This window comes from Bos indicus x Bos taurus, chromosome 19 (assembly GCF_003369695.1).
Source record: "Bos indicus x Bos taurus breed Angus x Brahman F1 hybrid chromosome 19, Bos_hybrid_MaternalHap_v2.0, whole genome shotgun sequence".
Classification (NCBI taxonomy): Eukaryota; Metazoa; Chordata; class Mammalia; order Artiodactyla; family Bovidae; genus Bos; species Bos indicus x Bos taurus.
In genome coordinates, this window is record NC_040094.1 from 54,067,795 (window position 1) to 54,093,621 (window position 25,827).

General features: G+C 51.6%; 1 protein-coding gene across 12 annotated transcripts in view; it reads left to right on the forward strand.

Annotated features, from left to right (window-relative positions):
* RBFOX3 (RNA binding fox-1 homolog 3) overlaps positions 1-25,827 on the forward strand; it is a 441,600-nt gene that overhangs the window by 91,625 nt on the left and 324,148 nt on the right. For all 12 annotated transcript variants that reach the window (XM_027518175.1, XM_027518182.1, XM_027518177.1 and 9 more), the window contains exon 2: positions 21,431-21,574. The gene's annotated coding sequence lies outside the window, so the exon portion shown is untranslated. The remainder of the gene's footprint in view (positions 1-21,430; positions 21,575-25,827) is intronic.

The window sequence follows — 25,827 nt, forward strand, 5'->3', positions numbered from 1 at the left end:
GGGGGACAGGAAGAGAGGCAGCCCACCATCTTGAGGGCAGCTGGAGCCTATCTCAATGGGGCTCTGGGGACCAGTGAGAACATGCCCCCCAGGGCTCTCCCATCATGGGGAGGGGTGGGATATGTGTACACCCATCTGTGCCATTCCTCCTTGAGGCTGCTCAGGGGGCATAATGCCTGGACCTCAGGACTTCAGGCCCTGGCAGATGGAGAGAGCCCCAGGCAGAGGCTGGAAGTTCTTTGTGGGGGTGGGGGGGAATGTAGCTGTGTCCTCTTCACAAAGTCTGGGTCTCAGCCTGGGGGTGAGGGTGGAGATTCCCTTCCCTGGAGTCTCTTCTAGCTCAGACCTCAGAGTAATGGCTCATATTGCTCATATTGCTCATCTCGTGTTACCTCTCACTCGCCAATCCCCCTTTATCTCAGTTCCCTGTGATAGTTAATACTTCTTTATATGAAGCATCTCCAGTAATTTTGAGGCAAAATGAGTGTGTGGTTTTGCCTCCTGATTGGACTCTGATAAAGAACTGGTACTGGGGGTGGTCCTCGGAAGTGGAAGGGCTGGGCACTGAAGTGTCAAGGTGGCAGGACATGGCAGGGCCCGGGCAGTGTCTTCTGCAGACCCTCACCTGAGGTGGCGATGGTGACGATGCTGATGGCTGAGCATACAGAGCACTTTGGTGGTTCCCCACTCAGATGGCTTTGGGGTGGCCCTCCCCATGAAGTGGTGGACCTTTCTGCCTGCCTTGGCCTCAGAGACTGAGCTGTGGGGACGTTCAGCAGTAGCTGCCCCCTGGGAGCCCTTCACCTTGCTGGGCATCGGCCTTCACTAGCCTAAGTTGGCACCTCCCCAAGAATGGTTTCCTGTGGCCGGTGGCCAGCTTTGTCACCAGGGAATGAATCTATCTAATCTACTCAAATCTAATCTAATCCCCACATGCATATGCTATTGACATATGGTTTTGGTGTCATATGGTATCTGTGGTTGGCTGAAAGATATCCATGGGGCAATCCTGGAATCCGTGAATTTCACTTTGTGTGACACAACCTGACTGTGCAGGGGTGATTAAGGTAAGGACCCTGGGATGGAGAGATTATTCTCTATTATCCAGGTGGGCCCCAAATGCAATCCCAGTTGTCCTTAAAAGCGTGGGGGAAGGGGAGATTTGACACAAACAGAAGAGAATGCCTGTGACAACAGAGGCAGAGACTGGAGGGATGCGGCAACAAGCCAAGGAGCCCTTGGGGCCACCAAGAAGCCCGAGAAGGCAGGCCATGGATTCCTTCCTAGGGCCCCTGTGGGAGTGCAGCCCCGCCACACCCTGATTTCAGCCCCATCATGCTGCCTTCAGACTTCTGGCCTCCTCTGGGAGAGGCAAGACTTCGGTCATTTCTTGCCACCCAGTTTTCAGTCACTTCAGTTCAGTTCAGTCACTTAGGGCAGCCGAAACTTGCACGGTATCATAACAAAACGCACCGCAGGGGGCGCTAGTGAGCTGCACTAAATGAGAGGGAATCTGCTTGTGTGGCTGTCCTCTGGGCAAGGGAGAAGCCTTGATTTTTAAACATGTGCTGTGACTGTTCTGGATGTTTCCCTCTGGTTTCTTCCTCTGCCATGTTCTGACTAGGGACATGTTCTGGTGCCATGAAAGCTTTAGTGACTGGGCACTTGGACACACAGGCAGACCCTGATGACACTGGTGACCTCACCCAAGCCCCAGTCCCAGGAGCTCTGTCGGGAGAGGGCATTCAAGAGCTCAAGATGGGGGATCCAGGCACCCCCATAGGTGTCTTGTCTGAAATCACTAAGGTGGGTGGACATGAAGGGTCAAGGTAAGCACAGGGCTTTGCTGGATTCTAGCTCTGGATGAAGGGTTTTGTGCCCCAACCTGACCCAGGAGCCGCTATCGATCCCACAGGACCAATGCTTTCCTTCAGAGAGCTTACATTCTGACAGCCGGCCATGGAGGAGTTTGTGGGAGCCAGGCAGAGGACAGTCCTTCCCACTGGGCAGCTCCCAGGACCGGGCGACACTGCTTCTTCTCATTGGATTTTCCTGGTGGATCCCTGCAAAGATATTTGTTTTGGAACTAGAAAATGTGGCAACTAGAAAATTTAAGCTTACTCAGGAGACTCACACAGTCTTTCTGTTGGACCAGACAGCTCCGGAAGTTGACAGAGACTCTCACTGCCCTCTGCCCACTTTTAAGTGAAGGGACCCTAGTTTGTTTGTTCCTTATCAGAAGGGACTTTCAAGAAATCGTTCCAGGAGAGGTTGGCAGAGGTGACAGTGGTGTCTCCTGTCCTGAAGGCCTGCCTGGATCCAGGTGGACAGGGAGTCAGGAGGCCTGGCCTCCCACCCTCCCCAGCCTGTGTTCCCCACTCAGGAGCACGGGCAGTCTAGGGAAGACAGGAACAGGCAGCCCAGGGAACAGAAGTGCATGTTTGCAGTTCAGAGACAGACAGTGAGCCCTTTGGGCAGCAGAGGCCCCACTGCCCAAACAGGTGTTGATCTTGAGGCTGGAAGTGTGAGACAGAATGTTCATAAAAGACTACTTTCCAAGCATCACTTTGCATTTCTGTAATAGGCATTAAATTTTTTTTGTGGTAAGATGTACAAAAATGTTACCTTTATAACCATTTCTTAGGGTCCAGGTCTGTGACATTAAAGACATTCACATTGTTGTGCAGTCATCACCATCACCATCTCCGGAACTTCTTCATCTTCCCCAAATAGACGCTCTCCCCATCCAATGCTAACTCCCCACAGCCCCACCTTCTGCCCCTGGCAACCACCATCCCACTCTCTGTCTCTATGGATTTGCCTGTTCTAGGTACCTTGTATAAGTGGAATCAGACAGTATTTGTCCTTCTGTGACTGGCTTATTCACTCAGCATATTGTCCTCAAGATTCAGCCATGTTGCAGCAGGTGCCAGAATAGAGTTTAATTTTTTTTTTAAAGGTTTACCTATTTTTAGCGGTGCTGGGTCTTCGTCTCTGCGTGCTTTCTCTGGTGGCAGTGAGTGGAGGCTACAGTGCATGGGCTTCTCATTGCAGTGGCTTCTCTTATGGAGCACGGGCTCTAGGTGCACGGGCTTCAGTAGTTGTGGCCCATGGGCTTAGTAGTTATGGGTCCCCGGCTCTAGAGCGCTGACTCAGCAGTTGTGGTACATGGGCTTAGTTGCTTCTCAGCATGCAGGATCTTCCTGGACCAGGGATTGAACCCATGTCCTCTGGGTTGGCAGGTGGATTCTTAACCATTAGAGGACCAGGGAAAGTCCAGAAAAGAATTCAATTTTTAAAAGCCTTTTCATGTAACCAGTCTCACTCCATTCTAGCCATCCTGTACATGGGTTATATTAGCCCCATTTTCAGATGAAGGTACCAAGGCTCACCATAGAGGCTCACTGAGACATGCCTGGAGGTCACATGGCCAGTGAACAGGAGCAATGACATATTTTTTCTGACCTTCCCCTGGGCTCTGCCCACTTCTCATTGGCCAGGTGACACTGATGGGCCCACAGTTTTTCCAATCTATCTTACCCACCCTTTTAATAACATCTGTCACGTAAGTAGAACATCAAATCAATTCTGGAAGAAAACCTTATCACTCCCGGTGTCTCCTCTTGTTTCCCTCTCCCCTTCTCTTGAGATGAGGGAGTGTGGTTTCTAAGAATATCTCCAAGTGATGGGACAGGTCAGTTTATAAATACTGTGTAACCTGAGATGATGGGTCCAATTTGAAGCCTGTTGACAGTGAGGCTTTGAAGGATGGGCTCCAGGCGGGGGGTGTGCATGCTCACGGAATGCAAATCAATAATTTATGAGGAGAAGGGCATGTTATGCAAATTCAAGGTATTGGCATTGTGTCTGCAACAGATAAATGCTAGGATTCCATAGAGGGAGGGGCTGAACTAAAGCGAGTCCTCAGCCCCTGGGCTCTCACGGGTTCAAACTTGTGACTATGGATGGTGATGACCAGGAGAGGTCAGCATGGAAGGGGACTCGGAAGCAAGAGAAACCTGTCCCCTGGGGCTCTAGTTTCCAGAAGTCCTTGGATGTCCCCATTCCATGATAGCTGGGAGGTTTCCTGAGTGCTTCAGATACCTGGTTTCTGTGGCCAAAGAGTCTTCTGGTGTCAGAGAATTGAAGGTCTGGAAACCCCAGACCTTCCACCTGTAGGTGGAGGCATCGCTGGGTGGCCAGAGCCACCCACTTACCTGGCTAATCTGTCTTCTGAGAAACTGGCATGGGCAGAGGTATATTGCTTAACCAACCTCATTACTCTTGTGCATTTAGCGGCTCAGGGGAAGATAATACCTTTCAGGTTTGACCCAATTTTAGTTTTTGTTGTCATAACCATGGAAAATCGACCTTTGGCCCCTCAGCAGCGGGCCTGAATGGGAAGTGATTTATGGCAAGCACGCCAGGCAGAATCCCTAATACACTTGCAGGAGAGAGCCACACACCCTCCGTCGCAGCCCTAATCTCTGCTGAGCAGCAATTTCCACTACAAATTCTCATTCTTCCCTGCCACCTGAGCACCCAGCTCCCTGGAGATTCTGAAAATTGCATTACCTCAACTTCAAAGTAGACAGATAGATGGACAGACAGACAGACAGACAAATCTCTTTACTCAGTGTCTGCATTTCCAGGCCACGGACAAGCTTGCTGAACTCTCAATAGTCATTTCTCTGCCTATGCTGTGAACTGCAGTGTCACTTCCTATTTCCGATGAGGTAGCAGGCATTGTAGGCCAGGAATTGAGGCTTCATGTGATCTGTTTGCAGAAGTCTTTCCTTTTCTGACTTTGTAGAAGAGACACAATTAGAAGATATATAATATCTTTGATGGGCTTCCCAGGTGGCACTAGTGGTAATGAACCCGCCTGCCAATGCAGGAGACATAAGAGATTTGGGTTTGATCTCTGGGTTGGGAAGGTCCCCTGGAGGAGGGCATGGCAACCCACTCCAGTATCCTTGCCTGGGGAATACCCGTGGACAGAGGAGCCTGGTGGGCGACAGTCCATAGGGTTGCAAAGAGTCAGACACAACTGAAGCAACTTGGCCTGCATGCAATGTCTTTGATACAGAGACAGGAGAATGGGGTAGAGAAATCGAAGGAGAGTAGGTGTATTGGTTAGCTACTGCTGTATAACAAACTACTTTCAAGGTCAGTTGCTTAAAACAAGAATCATTTCTCTTCATTGCTTTCAAGTCCCTGGGTCAGTTGCGGGGTCAACTGATCTTGGTTGGGCTCCCTTTGGGACTGCAGAGTGACTCAGTGGCTCTGCTGCAGGCTGGGTCCAGCTGGAGCAGCCCTGCTTCATGTATCTTTCATCCCCCTCCTGGGACCAGGGGCCCGATCATGGTAATAGGAGAGGCACCAGAGAACAGCAGGAACAATCAAGGCTTCTTCTGGCCTAGCCTTGGAAATGGCTCACCATCTCTTCTTCCTCCTTCTGTTGGCCAAACAACTCCCAGGTTGAGCCCAGATTCACAGAGGGCATAAAAAGAGAATCTACCTTTTTAGAAGAAGGGAATGGCAACCCATTTCAGTATTCTTGCCTGGAAAATTCCATGGACAGAGGAACCTGGTGGGCTACAGCCCATGGGATCGCAAAGAGCCGGACATGACTGAGTGACTAACACACACTAACACACAGCTTTTCAGCAGGAAAAACTGCAAAGTCACATGATTTATTTAGTGCTTACCATGTTGAAAAAGATCCTGTTGCTGGGAAAGATTGAGGGCAGGAGCAGAAGCGGGCAACAGAGGATGAGATGGTTGGATGGCATCATTGACTGGATGAACATGAGTTTGAGCAAACTCCGAAAGATAGTGAAGGATAGGGAAGCCTGGTGTACTGCAGTCCATGGTTGAACAACTCCAGTTGCCAAGAGTTGAACACAACAGAGCAACTGAACACAACAACAAACAATGGACTAGTCACTAAATGAAGTGTTCTGTATACATGGTCTTATTTATTCTTTATAGTAGCCCCAAAAGAGAATTATTATCACCCAATTTATAGGTGAGCAAATTGAGGTTGGCAAAGGTTAGTGACAGGGGAGCCGGGATTTTGATCCAAGGTTATCTGACTCCCACGGTCAGACTCTTAGGCACTATGCCTTCTGGTCTTGTAGCTCTGCCCTCTAGTTCCTGGCCCTGTTCTCAGCCTTCTCTTCCCCTCACTGGGTTACTTTGTAAATGGATGGATGAATGGATGAGTGGGTGGTCAGGTTGATGGACAGACAGATGGATGGATGGCAAACGGGCATACAGTTCAGTAGACAGATGAAATTGATATTTCCAGGGACCTTAGCCTCTTTTTTAGAAAAAATTTTATTGAAGTGTAGTTGATTTACAGTGTTATGTAAATGTCTACTATACAGCAAAGTGACTCAAGCATATATACATTCCTTTTCATTTGTAGTTTGTGATAGGATGTTGATTATAGTTTTCTGTGCTATATAGTAAGATCTTGTTGTTTATCCATCCTATACAATATCAACAGTTTGCATTTGCTAACCCCAAACTACCAATCCTTCCTTCCCCCACCCCACCTTCCACCTTGGCAACCGTAGGTCTGTGAGTCTGGTTCTGTTTGGAAAGTGAAAGCGAAGTCACTCAGTCGTGTCCGACTCTTTGTGACCCCATGGACTGTAGCCTATGAGGTTCCTCCATCCATGGAATTTTCCAGGCAAGAATACTGAAGTGGGTTGCCATTTCCTTCTCCAGGGGATCTTTCCAACCCAGGGATCGAACCCGGGTCTCCCGCACTGCAAGCAGCCGCGTTTACCATCTGAGCCACCAGGGAAACTCTTCTGTTTTGTATATGCTCATTTGCGTTGTATTTCAGATTCCTCATATAAGCGAAATTATATGGTATTTGTCTTTCTCTTTCTGATTTCACTTAGTATGATAATGTCTGGGTCCATCCAGGTTGCTACAAATGGCATTATTTTGTTGTTGTTTATGACTGAGTATATATATATATTTGTACATATGGACCACATCTTCTTCATCCATTCATCTGTCGATGGACATTTAGCTTGTTTCCATGTCTTGTCTATTGTAAATAGTGCTGCTATGAATATAGAGGTGCATGTATCTTTTCAAAGTTTAGTTATGTCTCGGTATATGCCCAGGAGTGGGGTGGATGGATTGTATGGCAACTCTACTTTTAGTAAGTGAGTGAAGTTGCTTAGTCATGTCCAACTCTTTGCGACCCCATGGACTGTAGCCTACCAGGCTCCTCCATCCATGGGATTCTCCAGGCAAGAATACTGAAGTGGGTTGCCATTTCTTTCTCCAGAGGATCTTCTCGACCCAGGGATCAAACCCGGGTCTCCTGCATTGGAGGCAGAAGCTTTAACCTCTGAGCCACCAGGGAAGCAAAGAGGGATCCTTCTTCTCCAGGCCAGGGTGGGGTCTGGGTGAGGACACTTCCTATGTTGTCATGTTCTCTCCTTTCTTCTTACTGTTAGGGAGCTGACACTGAGGCTTTGGGCGACAGCATGCTGATGGCTGTGGCCCTCCTGCTGCTGCTGCTGGAAGCCCCCAGGGGCAAGTCTCTTTGCCCCAAACACAGGACACCCGCAGTATCATTACACTGATCATTGCTTCTTCCCAGACATATTGATCTGACTCCTGTCGCTGACTCTGGCAAGTCGAAAGTCTCTGAAGCCTCAGGGACCTGAGAAAGCGGCTGTGACTCAGGGTCTATTGTCAGTCCAGGAGCTGACAAATTTTTTAATTTAAAAACTGAGTACAACTTGGTACTCTGTGACAACCTAGAGGGGTGGGATGGAGGTTCAAGAGGGAGGAGACATGGCTATACTTATGGCTGATTGACATTGTTGTATGGCAGAAACCAGCACAGCATTGTAAAGCGATTATCCTCCAATTAAAAATAAATGAAAAAAAAAAGAGTAATTTGCATACTGTGAAATGTATGTATGTATGCATGTGTACGTGTGTGTGTGTGTGCTGAGTCGTATCAGACTCTTTGCAACCCTTTGGACTGGAGCCTACCAGGCGTCTCTGTCCGTGGGATTTTTCAGGCAAGAATACTGGAGTGGAAGTCCCCCAAATGTATAGGTCTTAATATAGACCAAGCAGTTTTGACAAATGTATGCATCTGTGTAACTATTACCTAATTTGAGATATAGAACTTCCCCATCTCTCGAGAAAGTTCCTTGATTCGGCACGAGGCACTAGAGTGCCTTCGTGGGGTGATAGGATGCAGGCAGGTGAACCTGGGACTTAGTTCCTGCCTTAGCTGGACTGTCAGGATGATGGCCTCAACCAATGCAGGCCTGTGAGACCCCAGCTCCTTTGGGCTAATGTGACTGGCCGAAAGTGGGCAGCAAAGGAACAGACAGACAGGAGAAGGGGCCTCGGTCGGAAGGAACCAGGCAAGGTCATCGGCTCGTTGTCCCCTCCATACAGTCTCACTCATCATCCAAGAAGACGTCCGAGTCCTGTGTGGCAGGCGCTCCTGTGAGGGGCAGACAGGCATTTGGCATTCAAGTGATGCTCTTGTAAATACCTGAGACCATATATGGGAGGCTCAGAGGTGGGCATCGCTATGCGAATTATCCCACAGCAGGGCCCTTGGGAATTCTTGGAATGGTTGTGCAAAGGACATGTGGTTACAGTAGCTAGGTGATATATATATATATATATATATATTTTTTTTTTTTTTAAGCACATTATCATTTTAAGTTTTATTTCCTGATACTCAGGCTTGAACTGCATTCCCTGTGGCCAGGGAGAGAGGTGTGGCCCAACAGGGGGAACATTTAAAAAACCTTCCAGGAGACACAGTCAGGCTCCAGAAACCCCCAGACCTGGGAGTGCACCACAGAATGGAGGACTCAGGGCCAGGTCGGGCACTTGGACCCCAGGGAGGGGAAACAGTCATTTCGGTTCCTGCATTGCAAGAGCAAAGACCGAGTCTTCACTCAGGCCCACTGGCTTTTATGACCCAAAGGCCACTACACCCCCAAAGTCCTTAGCACCCTTCCCATCAGCACCTCAAAATGCTGGTCCACACAGACATCCAAGTGTCCTCAAGAGGGAGCCCTGGGAGTCCCCATTCTGCCCCCTCCATTTCTCTCCACTTTGCAAGATTTAGAATCCTGTTAAGGCCTTGGTCCCCTCCATTGGTGATGTAAAGCCAGTCTGGAGAAAACGTCAGCTGTTCAACATCGAAATCCTATTACCAAATGCTGTGCTTCCACCCCACAGATGCGGGGCAGCACTAAGATAAGTGAGAAGGAGTCTCTGATCCAGTGGTGCTGCGCTATCTGCCCAGCCCACCTAGGAGGGGCTGGAGCAACTGCGGACAAGTCTCATCCTCACCCCCCAACCCCCGGCCCCCCCACTCCAGACAGCTCCTTCGACCCTACCTGCTAAGCCCTCCCCACCTCCCTCCACCTAGTTCCCACCTTCTGCGCCCCTCCCCCACACTTCCCCACTGACCTGCCAGCTCCCCTCCTCCTGCCCCTCCCTCAGTCCCTTCGCTCCATCCCACCTCCTCCATCCCCTCCCTCAGGTCTATACCTTCTGCGACTCTACCCATGTGCCTGCACCCCGTCGCTTCCCAGTGCACCCCATCTCCAGGTATCTCAGCCCCCCGTGTCCCTCCCACACCTCACTGCGCCCTGCGCCCATCGCCCCACCCTGTACCCTCCTACATCTCCACTCCCTGTGCTGCCTCCACACCTCTTTTGCCCCTGTGTTCCCCAGTTCCTTCACTCCTGAAGCCCAGGGATTCCTTCCTGGAGGGTGTTTCTGGCCCCTCCCATCAGGCCCTCTAGATAGCTTGGCCAGGGTCTCGCTACCCAGTGCTGGGCTAACTCCCCTGTCCCAGTCCCTGCCCAGTAGAGCATCCCTGAGCAGGTGTCCCAGGCCTGCAGAAGGGCAGAAGAAAGGGGACAGGTGTGAAGAGGTGGCTTTGATCTTTTCCTGGGGGTGGGCTTTGGATAATGCCCAGGAAGCAGAGTGAGGCTTAACTGTGGGGAGTGGGCTGCCCTTCACCCCGCGCCCAAATCGCAGAGTCTGCTTTGTGAACAGACATGGCCTGAAGATGCGGCTTACTTGGTCTGCTCCAGGCTCCCCACCTACACCTGCCCATCTTCCTAGTTCTGGTGAAAATCACTGACCTCCAGCTCTGTGATACCAAGGTGGGTTCTCTCCAAGTGTGTTTGTCAGAGGGATTGACTTTCTGATATATGCCACTGGCCAAGGGACTCCCCTGCAGGCAGATTTGAGCTAATTCTTCAGTGGGCCTTTTGGGGCCTTCAACCCCCAGCTGTCCTGTCTCTCCTGCCACCTGCCCTGCGTTCAGACCTCCTCAGTTGGCTGGTGAGGCTCCCCTACCTGACCTCCTTCCTGCATTTCTGCTCCACTCTTTGTGCTCAGCTCTGCTATTACTTCCTTCAGAAAGTCGGTCACACCCTCACCCTTCCTGCGTCCACAGTGCTCGGTGCATCCCTTCTGTAGCATCCATCAGAGTGTATGGCAATTTCCTGTTTAAATTATGGCAGTGCACACCCATGCTCTCACCCAGGCTTCAGTGTTTTGCAGGTGGAGGGCAAAAGGTGGTGTTATCACCACCTGTATGGAGGGAGTGGCCCCTCATGGGTGAGCCGGTGAAGGAAGGAGAGATTACGCAACTTGCACAGGATCCCCCAGGTGGAGGTGGCAAGGTGGGGGACACACCCTCCCAGCCTCACCCCTTAGACGCCCCTGTCTGCCCACTTCCCCACTAGACTGTGAACCGCTGAGGGGCCATGCAGGATGTACCCTTGCTTCCCACCGCCTAGTTTGATGTGGCACAGGCTCTCCAGGTTTATTGAATACCTGGAGGAAGTATAGTGGTCACTTGGACTTCCTCCAGCTTCTTCCCCAAGAGCTCATCGAGCTTGCTTTCAGAGTCTTCTCTCTTTCCTCACCTCCCTCCCAATCCAACTGTGTTTTTCTTCACAGCCAAGGGGCCCAACCCCTATAACGGTGTGTGGTGAAGTGGAGAGGAGAAGGGGGAAGGGATGGTTTGTCTACCAGTTATTTGGGGCCCTTGGTGAGAATCAGAGTTTTGATCTTTCCATTCACTTGTTCATTCGTGTGATTTTTCATCCAACAAATATCAAGAACCTAGTATATGTCATGGAGAAGGAAATGGCAACCCACTCCAGTATTCTTGCCTAGAGAATCCTGTGGACAGAGGAGCCTGGTGGGCTGCCAACCATAGTGTCACACAGAGTCGGACACGACTGAAGCAACTTAGCATGCATGCATGCACTGGAGAAGGAAATGGCAACCCACTCCAGTATTCTTGCCTGGAGAATCCCAGGGACAGAGGAGTCTGGTGGGCTGCTGTCTATGGGGTCGCACAGAGTCGGACACGACTGAAGCGACTTAGCAGCAGCAGCAGCAGCAGCAGTATATGTCAGGTGTTGGGTTTACAGTGGTGAACAAAACAGATATTTCCCAGCTCTCGCAGACTATGATTAAGTAAAGAAATAAATCAAAATATAATTAGTTTGTAACAAGTGCCAAGAGAGAGTGACCACAGAACTGGGGACTATGCTAGCTTGAGTTGTCGGGGAAAGCCTCCCAGAGATGTGATTTCCACTTGAGGACGAGAGATGGGATGGAGGCAGCAGTCTCACAAGGAAGCAGTGAGTGAGAAGATCACCTGGGGTCGGTGGGAGACAGCTGGGTCCCTTAGAATTCCAATCTTGCCGGACCTCTTTGAAGAATCTGTTGCCTTCCTTCTGAGAACGCCCCTTCCTTGGGGTTTGTGGTATTTTGCAGTCTCATCTTCCTTCTCTTGGGGGCCTGTCCTTGTTCCTCCTTTCTCTCCCACCAACTCCTGGGGTGTCTCAGGTATTCCTTCTCATCACCCGTTCTGTACTCCCATCTTCTCACTGGTGTTCTTATCCACGCCCATGTCTTCAGCCACCATTTGTATTTTGGAAATTCCCGGGTCATTTACCTATTGCTCTGTAATGGATTACACTAAAATGTAGTGACTCCCAACAACAATCACTTATTAGCTCATAGTTTCTGGGATTCAGGAATCTGGGGGTGGCTGAGCTGAGTGCTTGTAGCTCAGTCTTTCGAGAGGTTGCAGTCACCATGTTGGCTGCTGGCAGGAGGCCTCACTCACTATGGCCGTTTGAGTGTCCTCATGCCATGGCGGCCAGCTTCCCCCAGAGTGAGTATGACCTGACCTCAGAATCGATCCACAATCACTTAGGCCATGTTCTTGTGGTTACACAAACCAGCCCTGGTCTGATGTGAGCAGGGGCTACATAAGAGGATTGGAGGTGAGAATTATAAGGGCCACCTTGGAGGTGGGCTGCCACAATCTCTAAAGCAGACAAGACTGTTTCCTAAGTCTTAGATCCCAGCACCCAACCATCTACCAAATATCACCCCACCCCCGACATACCAGGGGCGCTTTGAACACATGTCCAACTCCACAAACCTGGAAAAATTGTATTATGCAATTGTTAACATATGCAGAAGTGTAAAAGGTAGGTTATAAACTATCAAGCCCGCTGAAACCTCCTCGGTGTAACCTTCCCTAAGTCCTGTCTATCATACCAACCTCCTTCTGCCCTTTCCCAAATCTTAGTTTCTCACTTGATTCCTGGTGACAGCCTCCTGATTGAGATTCCTGCCTTGGTTTTTACTCCCTCCATCCTGTCCACACTGGCACGAGAGCAAGCATCTGTAAGGCACACATCTGCCTCGTTTCCTGCTTGAAATTCTTCAAGAGAGCTTTTAAAGTCCTTGGTGTGACGTTCAAGGTGCTTCATGATCTGATTCTTGACTTGCTGGCCAGTGTCGTCCTCAGTACTTCCAATCCCACACCTCCTGCCCCATTATCTGCATCCCTGGAAGACATCTCGCCTGCTCCTCCTTGCTTGGCTCTGCACCTGCTGTCTCCGCCTCTCCTCTCCTGGAGTCTCTCGCTCACTCCAAGGTTGGCACCTCCTCTGGGAGCAAGAACACCCTCTCAGGATGAGGGAGGAGCCTCTGCCCTGGGTTCCACACATCCTCTGCCCATCCCTCTCAGTGGCACTTCACTCCTTCATTCCATCACTCGAACGCACTCATTTAACACCTGCCACGTGTCAGGCACTGTTCTAGGTGCCAGGAATGTGGCACCGAGCAAAACGAAGGTCTGCTCTCTGGAGCTTGCCATCCGTGTGAACCCTTAGCCCACTTCAGCCCAGATTTTTGGTTTATCGTCATCTCTCCCTCTGCAAGTTTCTTGGGGGCAGATCAGGGTGGTGTCTCCGACCTGTGTCCCTAGCATCTAGAAGGGACTTGATGGACATGCATCGCAGGAATGGTGCTTTCTGGAAGGGCCAAAATGTGGGAACTAGATGACCTGAAGTCTCCTGAGTCTAGAACAGACCTAGTTAACCATTCCAGGGTCTCGGTCATCATTTCCTGGACATGGCATCCCTGGTTTGGTGAGGGAAGCAGGGAAATGGGCAGCAGAGACTGAGAAGGCTTTGGATCATGCCCTTGGCAAGGCCATCTCATCAAGAGTTGCTTGGGCTTGCACGTGACTCCCTGGTGTCTCCACCACTGCCCAAGACTCAGCTATTAATTACCCACCTGCCAGCCTTTCAGCCAGCCTTGCAGACCACTTGGGTCACATGCCCACCTTGCTGGCGTGTATCCAGCACTCCATGAGAAAGAAGGCACTGGCCGCCTTCAAGGCTCCCAGGGAGCCAGCAGTAGCTAGACTGGAGTTCTCCTGTGTTTTGGGAACATTTCAGGGTCAGGGCATGGAGTCCCTTGGCCACTGGTCCCAGCCTCACGTCAGCGGTTCTGAGCCCCCAGCTTGAGCCTGGCTGTCAGTCGGGTCACACAGTTTCCAGCCGCTCCTCCAGAAATTGCTTTCCTCGACCTTGGGGAAAATTGCTTCCCAAATGACACCCCTCCATTTCACAAGCCTTAAACACAGCACCGGGGACACGTAAATTACATGAGGCCCTTCCCATTCCCGTCGGCTACATTGAATAATGTAGCATTTCAACAATACCTAAAGGTACACTATTATTAAAACACACTGGTATTAAAAAAAAGAAGAAGCAACAGCAGCGGAGCTACATTAAAATTGTCACAGACTCCCACTAGATGCCAGAATCATAAAACCCAAATTATTTTTGCCAGAGAAAGGATTCATAAGGCATGAGGGGAGTTAGGAACGGAGCTGGTTTCACACGAGTGGTTTAAAAATGGGAGGAGGAGATTCATTTATTCAGAATATTACATATCCTCTGTAATCTTTACAACTGAAATGTGATGCTTCATGTTCTTCTCCTGGTTAAAGAAATAGCAGGTTTGGCTTTCTTAGCTTGAGCCTCATTTCAAGCGCTGGTTTTGGTTATTAGCTCGTGTTTTGGGGGAAGAAGAATGAGGAGGAATAGGTGTGATGAGAAATTGAGGGGAATGCCGTCGGCATCCCTGAGAGATGCCTTGAGAGAGGCTGAAGAGAGAAGATGGGAGAAAGGACCCTGGCTCACAGGGAGAAGCAGGTTTCAGAGAAAAATAAGGAAGAAAAACAGTGCCTTGCAGGCAAGTGAATGAGGACTCCGCAGTGTAACAAATGGGTATGGTTAGCAGGGGGGCTTCCCAGGAGGCACTAGTGGTAAAGAACTCACCTGCCAATGCAGGAGACATAAGAAACACGGGTTCGATCCCTAGGTTGGGAAGGCCCCCTGGAGGAAAGCATGGCAACCTGCTCCAGCATTCTTGTCTGGAGAATCCCATGGACAAAGGGACAGTCCATGGGGTCACAAAGACACAACTGAAGCAACTTAGCATGCTTGCATTCATAGTTAGCAGGGGGCTTCCCTAGTACCTCAGCACTAAAGCACCTGCCTGCCAGGAGACACAGGTTTGATTCCCTAGTCAGGAATATCCCCTGGAAAATTAAATGGCAACCCACTCCAGTATTCTTGCCTAGGAAATCCCATGGACAAGGGTTCCTGGCAGGCTACAGTCCATGGGGTCGCAAAAGAGTCAGACACTTAGTGACTAAAACAGCAACAAGCAATAGTTAGCAGGATAAGTAGCCCTGTTTGTTTGGATATTTGGATGGTTTTTAAAAGTGAATACTGAATCCCTGCCATTATTTTGAATTTTTTCTCAGTTTTATTGAGATGTAATTGACATATATCATTAAGATGTACAACATAATAATTTGATATTTGCATTTATTGCAAAATGATCACCATAATTAGCCTAGTAATATCCATCACCCTCACATAGTTACATTTTTTTTTTGCTTGTGATGAGAACTTTTAAGATCTACTCTTGGCAACTTTCAAGAACATACCTATAATTCAGGAGACCTGGGTTCAATCCCTGGGTTGGGAAGATCCCCTAGGGAAGGGAACAGCTACCCACTCCAGAATTCTGGCCTGGAGAATTCCATGGACAGAGGAAACTGGCAGGCTACAGTCCACGGGGTCTCAAAGAGTCGGACACGACTGAGCGACTTTCACTTTGACTTTGTAGTGCTGTCACCATGCACCATGCAGTGTTATGCCCCCAAAATGTGTTCATATTCTAACTGGAAGTTTGTCCCAACTCACCACCTTCACCATTTCCCACCCCCCCACCCCCCCGCCCCGGCTCTGGTAACCACCAGGCTATTTGTCTGTTTCTATGGCAAATCTATGCCATTACTCTGAACTTCTTTTACTTTCTACCAGACCAAACGGGAGAACTAAAAGCCTCCCTCCTCTGCAGTGAGATGCAGCAGGAATGTGTGGTTTGGGGAGAAAGGCCCATTTCTAAGATGTGTATGTTGAGTCCTTTGGGATTTTTAAGCTTCCATTTCTGGAGTCCCTGTGGGAAGCCGTGCAAGGAGGCTGGCACATCTCTGGCAGTATTAGTAGCCTCATTAAAACAACCAAACAAGGTACAACAAAATCCCCAAAACTTGATTTCTGAAGATTTCAGAGTCCTTTGGGAAAATCTTTGCTATTACCAATGGAGTCCCCTCTACTCCATCCTGCCCGCCCCTCCCCACTGCCTTAGGTGGCTCCTGGCATTCATGGCTGACCTTTATAAAGAGGCCTGTGGCTCTGGGGGCCCTGAGAGCTCATTTGGCTCCTTGAAGCATTAGGAGAAAATGCCTCTGATTTAGTGCAAAGCCTTCTGAATGTATTACCCCTGTGCTTCTGGGAGGAACCGATCAGGTGACATTCCAGACACCACGCCTCATGGAGCATCCCAATCCCTGGCGTGCGTCTGCACACAGGAGGCTCTTCAGACGAGTCGAGGGGGCAAAGGGTCAGGGCCGTTAGTTCTGCTTGTCCCGGGTCACACAGCGCGTCGGAGATGGGGCTAGCCGGAGGGGAACATGCTCCAAGTTCTTCCTGCCCCGATGCCCCAGAGGCTCCAGAAAAGTCACCCAGTCTGTCATGGGGGCAGGTGTCCTGTGCCTTGTTCCGAGCAGATCAAGGGCTGCACTTGCAGGGCCACATCTGCCCAGAGGGGGCGCCGTTGTCCACACCCTGACGCCCAGTGGTGCTGTGTGCTGGCAGGCGGCCCAGTGAGGGCGCTCCAGCGAGGGCTCCAGCCTGTTAGCTCACCCGCTGTCTCTGCTTCTCTGGGTTGCCTCCACCTGAGTCCCGTGAATGAAGCCTCTTCCTCAGGTAACTTGTACATTACAAAGGACTATTCTCTCGCCAACCTGTCCTTGGGCCCTGAAGTCTCTTGGAGATTTGGAAGCAAATCCAGAGTATCTGCTTGGCTGTTGGACCTTTCTCTGCAGGAAGCTGTGAGCCTGAGGGGTCTTCGGTGGGCCTGGATTGTCGGCTTTGCTGTGTAGAACGTGAAGGTCATTCTACCTCTGGGAGTCGGAGACCATCCCGCTGACAGGCAATAATTAAGAACAGTTAATTCCACGTGTCGGTTTTCAGGTTGGCTGGGAATTTTAATGAGAAACATTACTCCCATGCACACTGCCCACCCCGACGCGCCTCCCTTCTCCTTCTTTTCATTGTTCACTTAACAAATATCGGCTGAGTGCCTACTGTGTGCAGCCCTGGGCCAGGTGCCAGGAGCCACGGTGAGCAAAGGTCAACACCCGTCTGCCCTTGCGGGACTCGATTCAGTCCTACTTCAACGACAATGGTTCAACCCTTCTTCCCTCTCCGTTCCCTCTCCCTTCCTCCTTCCTCCAGTTCTTTCATCTCTCCCCACCTCCTCACCCCCTTCAGCCCCCTCTCTCCCAGACCGACAACCCTGCTCAGCCCCTCAGGACAGTGTCCAGCCCCACAGGGGGCAGAGGACAGGAGCCCTCAGGAAGGAACGGAGAGAGACTGCCCGGTCCCTGGCAGAGCTGGAGGCTGTGTAGCTGCTCGTCTGGCGGGCTGGAGTCTGAGGGTGGCCAGAGGACCTTGTCATCCACACAGTCTCTTCTAGAAAGAGCCTCCAGTGAGGCCTGGGCCCCTTTCTGTGTTGGCTTATTTTTTGCAGAAGACACTTTCTAGAAGTCCAGGTGTTTATCTTTCCATCTTTTCTCCCCAGTGGCAAGAATCCAACAGGAGGCCTTTTGGGGCCGGAGCGCCAAAGGCAGCCCCCAGCCTCTGGCCACCTTGGGAGCAGAGCTGGGGGCCCGGCTGGCTCAGCAGCCACCGTGGGCTGGAGTGGTCAGAATGGGGCACAGGCCTGGGAGACTTCAGTCCACAGCTGAGATGTGGTGGTGGTCAGGGTGGGGGGTGGTTGGCAGTGGGAATGGGCTCTTTACTGTCCTCTGAGACTCAGCCCTCCCTCCTGCCCAGGCTGCCTGCCCCACGCCCTTGGCAGGACCATGCCTGGTGCTTTCCAGATCCAAGGCCTTTTCTATATCATATCTCCAGCCTTCCCAGGAAACAGGCCTCTGTCGATCCCCAAATTATTTTGAAAGCCCCCACCACTAATGCCAGGAGAGTGGATCCCAAAGCAGATAGAGGGGGCAGGGAAGAGTCCTGGCCAACAGGAAACCCTTGTGCCCCAGTGACCCTGGGGTTCTGCAGGGGGTGTGTGGGGGTGGGGGTGGGGCCTCAGAGGCCCCCACACCCCCTCCCTCCCTGCAGTGGTGGGGGGCGAGGAGGCCTGGCAGGTTGCAGGGCAGCAGCTGGAGGCCCCTGCCTGCCTCCTACACAGAGTGTGCCCTGGCAGAGGCGGGAACCACAGGTGCCTGGCACTGAGCGTGCCACATGGTGGGGGCCCAAGAAATGTAATTCCAAGAAAGAGGAAGATTCAGCTCCCTCCTGCGGCCAGTCCGACTCTGTTGCCTCAGAGTCCAGAGTCTGATATGACAGGCTGTGGCCTTGACCCTGGGCCCCGCCCTGGGCAGCTTGGCCTCTCTGCTTTTTTGCCTTATCAACTGAGCTAATCCTGTGGGCCTTGAGAGAGGTATCCTAGTGACTTCACTGCTCGGCCTTTACCTCCTCCCCCAACCACCGCTGCTGGGCTCCATGGGCAGGAAGGGACCAATTCCTTCCTCTGCAGCCCGGGACCCAGGGCACTCCACCTGGGTGGGCCCTGTGGGCCCCAAAACTGAGGGCCTGGCTTCTGTGCCGTGGGTGATGGATGGTGTTTCCTGCTGAGGAGGGAGGGAAAATGTGCCGCTGCAATCAGGGACAAGCTGTTAGATAATCTCCCATCCGCTTGGGTGGAGGAAAACACATGGAGCTGGGGAGGGGGCCCCCTCCAGTCCATCTGAGCAGGCACTCTGTGTGGGGCAGAGTTGGGTGATGGGCAGGTGGGGGACATGAATTTGACCCTGGAGAAGGTGGCCTGGATTGGAGGATCGAACATGACAATCAAGGTGCTGGTGACTGGAGGAGTTTGGGGACATCCCTTGGATTCTTGCTGCTCTGTCCTCCCTGTCTCTGTGCCCTTTCCTTTGTCGCTTTTTTCCCCAGATTTAGGTACCAGGGGCGTGGGGCGTGGGCCTGGCCGGGCCGCATCCACAGCCCCGTCTTGCTCCCGATCCAGCAGGTCTGGTGGAAAAGGAACGACGGTCCTTGCCTTTTGTACTGGCTGCTGATAATCAAGCGTTTATTATACAAGAAGCCAGCCTACCTGCCTTCTTGCCCCAACAGCTGGGGTCACTACCTGGAGCTGCCTCCACGTGGGCTCCCTCCACTCCCAGTTGAGCCTCTTTTCTCCCCCAGCCCCTCTCCCCTAGCCATCCATCTCCTTGCATGGAGCCCACTGACCTGGGAGAATCAGATCATGCACGTATCTCTCCCCGTGAAAAGTGGCCTGTGGAGCTCAGGGCTGTTCCTGGCCTCTCGCATGCTCAGGTCCTAGCTCTGTGCCTGGCACGGATGGCCACTGAAAAGGGGGTTGTGCCCACGCATTTCTCTGCAGTTGGCAGCACTCTGTGAGGTTGGCCCTGCCATTTGGGATGGGGGCCATCTCTGTGTTCAGTAACTGGATTTTAAGAAAAGGAAAAAACTGACAATTTTTTCTTTATTATGTTTCAAAGCTGTGTTGTGAGATTTTTGGGGACATGCCAATGGGAGTCTTTCCACTGGGGTAGGGGGGGGGCAGAGCTGAACCATCCTCTGGCCAACAAGACCTCACAAGCCCTCCCCAAAGCCAGTCCTTCTGGACTGATCAGGATGGATCCCCTAAATGGTTTATGTGTCCTGTCTGCCTAATGGCACACTCACTGGGTTGAGATAAATTAAGCAAAGAAAAGACTTCCAAGGCCCAGGTGCCTCCTACCCTCTACAAAACCTAACCAGCCATCACCAACAAAATAAACACAAACAACCAGATCACTTCTGTTTTCCTGGGAATTTCTGCTCTAAAGACTAATATGAGACACTGTTCTAAGTAAATCTAAGAGTGCAAAATGAGAATAAAAGTTGGGGGTTGTTTATTGATTCGCTTGATGAATACTGAGTGAGCTCCAGCTATGTTCTAGGTGTGTTCCAAGCACTGGAGATATAATGAATAAAACAGATCAAGTGTCTGCCCGCAGGAAGTTGGCATTCTGGGTTGAGGGAGGGGGAAAGAAAGACCACAGGCAGCAAATGCATCTATGTGACAGCAGATTCAATAATTTCTGGGAAAATTCATGGGGAAAAGAAGGAAGGAGTACCAAGGGGATGGTGGTTATTTCTGATAAGGTGTTTGGTTTTCAGATGACCTCTCTGGAAAAGTGTCATGTAATGGAATCCCTCGTGGGGGCAAACCCCAACTTAGGTAGGGGAGTGCAGCCCATGTAACAGCTGGTAGAAAGGTGTGATGTGGGGTGGGGGTGGGGGCGGGGGAGGAGGCATGCTTAGGTCTGGAGGCACAGCTGGGAGGCCTGGGGACTGCAGGGGTCGGGGAGGCAGGGAGTGGGCATGGTAGGGGGAGGGGCCAGTGGTACAGCAGGAGGCTGCAGTACCAAGGGTCCTGTGGGTAGAGGAGGATTTACCATGAAGTGATGCATCCATAGGGCTTCCCTGATAGCTCAATTGGTAAAGAATCTGCCTGCAATGCAGGAGACCCTGGTTCGATTCCTGGGTCGGGAAGATCCACTGGAGAAGGGATAGGCTACCCATTCCAATATTCTTGGGCTTCTCTTGTGGCTCAGCTGGTAAAGAATCTGCCGACAATGTAGGAGACCTGGGTTCAATCCCTGGATTGGGAAGATTCCCTGGAGAAGGGAAAGACTACCCACTCCAGTATTCTGGCCTGGAGAATTCCATGGACTGTATAGTCCATGGGGTCCCAAAGAGTTGGACACGACTGAGCAACTTGCCCTATGCACCTATGGAGCCCCGGGTAAGACCCTGCACCTTACTTTTGCATCCACCACCTTGTCTTATTTTCTTAGAAAAGGACACACTCACCCCCTAAACCATGTAAGCCTCATAGTCCCCAGACCTGGACTGACCTGGTTTGTAGCAAATCTGGGTGTTGCTTCCCCATGAAATAGGACACCGTTGGGGGGACGCATCAGGAGAGTGAAGTCACCAAGGGGATCTGTTAGAATGAGAAGGACAAGGCAGTTGTCAGAGGTGGTGTGGCCATGGGTCCTGGAATCTGAACTGGGTGAGGCGGGGAGCGAGAGCAGAGGGGGATGGGAGACAAAGAGGGGTGAGACAGGCACATCGGAGTCAGAGAATCACAGGGGGTTGGGGGCAGGGCTCCACAGCAAGAGAGCTGGGCGAGCTGCAGAGGACGTCCCACCCTGGGCAGCAGTCCGGCTCTAATGATTTGTTTTTCACAAGGTTCCCCTGATTCCCTGGGGGTGTGATCCCTGATGGCAACAAATTGGCTTCGAAGCTGCTCTCTCTTCTCTTGTTTATTAACACCAGTGTTTGTTTTATATATTAAAAAAAGGCATGTTGGCTTCAAAGGCATTTACATTTTTCCTTTTCTTTTCCTTCAGATTGGAAAGCTGCCTCTGAGACTCTGAAGGTTTTCCTGCTGATACTCGCTCCTTCCCAGTAACCCTCCATCCCAAGGGGAGCCCCAGAAAGAACACCAGGGGGGCCTCCCTGCTGCCACAGAACCACCTCACCCGCCACTCCAGGTAAGGCCGCGCCTGCCCGCCACCACACCTGTCCTCAGAGTTTGCATTTGTGATGGAAAAACATCTTAATGAGGAGATTTTATTTTACATGAGGGAACGACAGGGACCTTCTTTTGCTGGCTCTAGTTTGCAGATTGTGGGGTCTTCTGTGTCTTCAGGGAGAAGGACAGGGAGAATCGCAGAACTGCAGGAATGCCTTGGGTGGGATTTTGTAAGAAGTGGCTACTGAAATCTGTCAGCCTGGTGGGGAGTGGTTATTCCAGGAAGGAGGGTGGACAGGGCGCTCAGTTCACTGTCTAGTGTCAGCACGAAATGCCATGGTGGCCAAGGTGGGGGTCTGACCCTCCCTTGCATGGCTCCGTGCACTTTCCCCTGTGGCCCAGGGATGGGATCTGATGCCTTCATCTGGCTCTAGAGGGAACTCATGATTGCCGCACTCCCTCCCCCAGTGGCTGGACTGTACTTCAACCCTGGCACTCGCCGCCTAGAGTTATTGGCAGGCCTCACAGGCTTAGAGCCTGTCCCCTGCAAGACTGCCCCACTTTTAGCTGCAGATCTCAAGGACGTTTGCACTCCTGACCAAGTGGTTGCAAATTCACAGGTTCCCACAACTGCCTCAGTTTTGATAATTTGCTAGTACAACTTGTAGTACTCAAAGTGCTGTGCTTTCCATGAATCTTGGGAAGATAATTCTTGCTGCCTCCGTGAAGGAGGTTGCAGGGCCCAGCTGCCTCGCCTTTCTGTGGGTTTGAGAACCAGTATTCTCCTGAAACAGTAAGTGTTTGGTGTTGTGGAACTTGAAAGCACCAGACTGGCCGATCCCGGTGGCTGGTCCAGCCGTCTGGGGCTGGGCGGGCTGGCTACGCAAGCTCCTTTTCCACCTGGAGCTGTTTCTGGGCGCACATGCCCTTTCTGCCCCTTCGTGGCTTCTGAAGGTGTGCTTGCAGTTGTGAAACAGGAAATGCGCATCAAGGCTCTTCTCCCTTCCAGTGGGGTGAAGTCCAGGGGAGAGAGGCATCAAAGGGAAGACCCTGGCGTCCTGTTTGCCCTGAGTAGCTTGAAGCCTGCAGAGGGAACTGGGCTCTGTGTCACCTTCTGATCACCTCCAGGTGGGGGTGGGCCTCTTGACGGGAGAGAGCCAAGCACATCCATCAGTGATCAGGGTGCTGGCTGCTGACCCCCTGCAGACACCCGGCCACCCAATGGTGGCGCCCCCTGCTTTTCTCAATGGGATCCAGATGCAGGCTTCAGAGGGGGCTGCCAAAGCTGCTATCCGGGTGTGCCCGTACATCCAGAGCTGAGGTCCAGAAAGAAAATGAAGGATAGGGCAGCAGGCATCCCAACTGGCTCCTCCCCCCAGCGGCCCCCTCATCCACGACTTAGTCATGAGCAGCAGGAGCAGATATTTTGGAGAAAAGTCGACCCGGGAGAGGGAGGTTTGGGGAATAGCAGATGCCAACATAGGGCCTATGGAGCCCCTGCAAATATACAGCTTCCATGCCCTTTCACAGTGGAAGGTCTCCTGGAGAAAGTGCTCCCCAGTGGTGCTCCGGGATCAGTGATGGAGAGATTACAAGGAAGAGCCTTCTGCTCGGGTGAGCAGGCTGTTTCATTCCCGGTGGCGTGTGGGACTGTTGAGCGTATCTCCTGGTCACTGCAGATGTGTCCTTGATGGATCCTCAGGGTCAAGTAGGGGCAAAAAGGGTCAGCCCAGGGCACGGAGGGAAAGCTGTTTCCTTCCTAGCCATCGTTCCATCCCTGGCTCCCTTCTTCTGCCTTGGAAAGTGTCCCATAAATTATAACCCACCCGGAGGCTCATCTTTTAAATAAGGATTTGATTTGGGTTTTACTGTATAGTAAATTCTGAGTCCTTATTAAAAACATGGGTGGATATTAATCTGCTGCAAAGTGAGATTTGTCTCTTACATGCAGGGGCACAGGCTGGGGCAGATGGGTCCTCCAGATCAACGGGGAGGGAACCCACCTGTCAGCATCAGGAAGAGACACTCGCCGGGCGTCACCTGCTCTTCTGTCCGTGAACCTCCCCTTTCTCTCTCCCTTTCCTGTCTTCACTCTCATTGGACAGTCTGACTCTTTCCAAAGCCTGGTGCTGTGTGTTACGGTTGCTCATACGAACAGAGGGCACAGCAGGCTGTTTCTTCTCCAGATGTTTTCTGGGGTGGGGGAACATCTTTGTTCTGGAGATGAACAGTCTGACCTCTAGCCTCTTGAGAGGTGCTCCTAAAACCTGCAGGGCGCAGGGAAGAGTCCACACCAGGGTTTACTCTTCTCACCCAAGAAAGAGTGGCTTTGGGTTGGGCCAGTGGCAGCTTTTCCAGCACAGGGGACAGTGTGTGACCGAAGCAGGGGCTGCCACACTCATCTTGGGTCAGGCGTGGGTGTGTTGTGGCTGTGAAGCTGGCAGTTTGGGCTGTTGTTCCCCACCCCACAACATTAGAACTCATCTGTCTACCCCCGGCCCCACCCTAGGGGATGGACCCCTGAGGGGCAACATGCGACTTCCCATAAATCATTCCCGAATGAGCGTGCTTCCTGCATCATCCATCACGCTCATCTCTTGTCTGCTTGTTTTTAAAAGCTGTTAAACTGGAATCCATCACATGGCACCCTCGGGGGGCCAAGCTGCAGCAAAGGCTGCCCGCATCAGCAATATTAATGCACACGGAGCTTTCTGGAGCATCGAGGTAAATGTCTCCCCAGTGGTGGGGAGACGGAGAGCGTGACTTTATCTAGTTACACCAGAAGCTAATGGGATGTTTCTCTGACACTTGCAGTTAATACATTCCTGCCATGCATGAGGAAGTCCCGGTGGCTGCTGGGTGGAACAGGTAATACCCACCTGAACGATGAGGCTGGTATTTTTCCCTTCTTGCAGAATCACCTTTTATTTGCTTCTCATGCCTGATATTTTAATTCGAAGACTTTAGCTGAAGCCAGCCTTTGGAAAGACAAATCTTTCTAGAAACACTGGTGGTTGCTCTTCTATTGCTAAATGTATTTTGGAAAAGAAGATTTGGAAGGGTACTGAGATCAGCTTTAATCCTTGCTTCTGAACCTTCACGGCTAGAACAAGTTCTGGGGATATGCCCATGCGGGAGGGGGAGGAGTCTGGAACCCTCTCCTTATATTCATTCTCTTTCTCTGTCCCCTTTCCTTTCCTCTAATTGCATGAGGAAGGCCTGGACCCTGTTTCTCTGTGGCTGAAATCTTCCAGGCTCTTAAACATTCACCTAATTGACCAGTGCTGGGTTTCCCTCCAAGAGCTTCCCTGGGGGGCTCAGATGGTAAAGAATCTGCCTGCAATGCAGGAGGCCTGGGTTCAACCCCTGGATCAGGAAAATCCCCTGGAGAAGGGAATGGCTGCCCACTCCAGTGTTCTTGCCTGGAGAATCCCATGGACAGAGGAGCCTGGCAGGCTACAGTCCACAGGGTCGCAGAGAGTCGGACACGAATGAGCGACAAACACACTTGCCTCCAAGAACCTCTGTCTGTCCCGGGCAGATGTCACAAACCTCGGTGGCACCAGTGATATTTTGTCCCATCTGCTTTGGACTTTTCCGATATCCTTTTCTGTGCCTTGTGTTTTGCTGGTTGAAGGATGAAACTGCTTGTTGGCAGGGGTGGGCCGATATTTTTGGTTGGTGACCTCTGAACTCTGGGAGTGAGCAGCCCAGGAGGCTGGGCGTGTGGCAGAGGGCGCTGTCAGAGCACCCCCTTCGCGCCGGAGCTGTCCAATTAGAGCCCATTAGTCACTCAGTGTGTTAAAGCATTAAGAACAATTAAGGGTGAGAAGAGTTTCCAGATGTAGCTTCAGCTCAGGGGCTGGAAGGGAAACACTGCTGGCCACTCCCCAGATGGAAATAGTCTGAGAGGAGTGGCAGGCATCAGCAGTGGCTCCTAGAGCCCAGGGCTTTAGGGTGGGGAACCCACAGGGGGGCTCCTGATTCAGACGCTTGGTGGGAGGGTCCTGGGGCCATCGCAACAAAGGACCACAAGCCAGCGGCCTTAAGACTAACAGAGATTTATTCTCTCACACCCTGGGGCTGGAGGTCTGCAATCAAGGTGCCAGCAGGGCCCGTTCTCTCTCCAGATTCTGTGTTCACTGCCTGTCCCAGTGTTGCTTGGCTGGCAGACACGTTTGTTCTAGTCTCTGCCTCGCTGCATGGCTTCTCCCCTCGGTGTCTGTCTGTCCCTGTCTCTTGATACAGTGCGCCCCTCTGTGTGTGTATGTG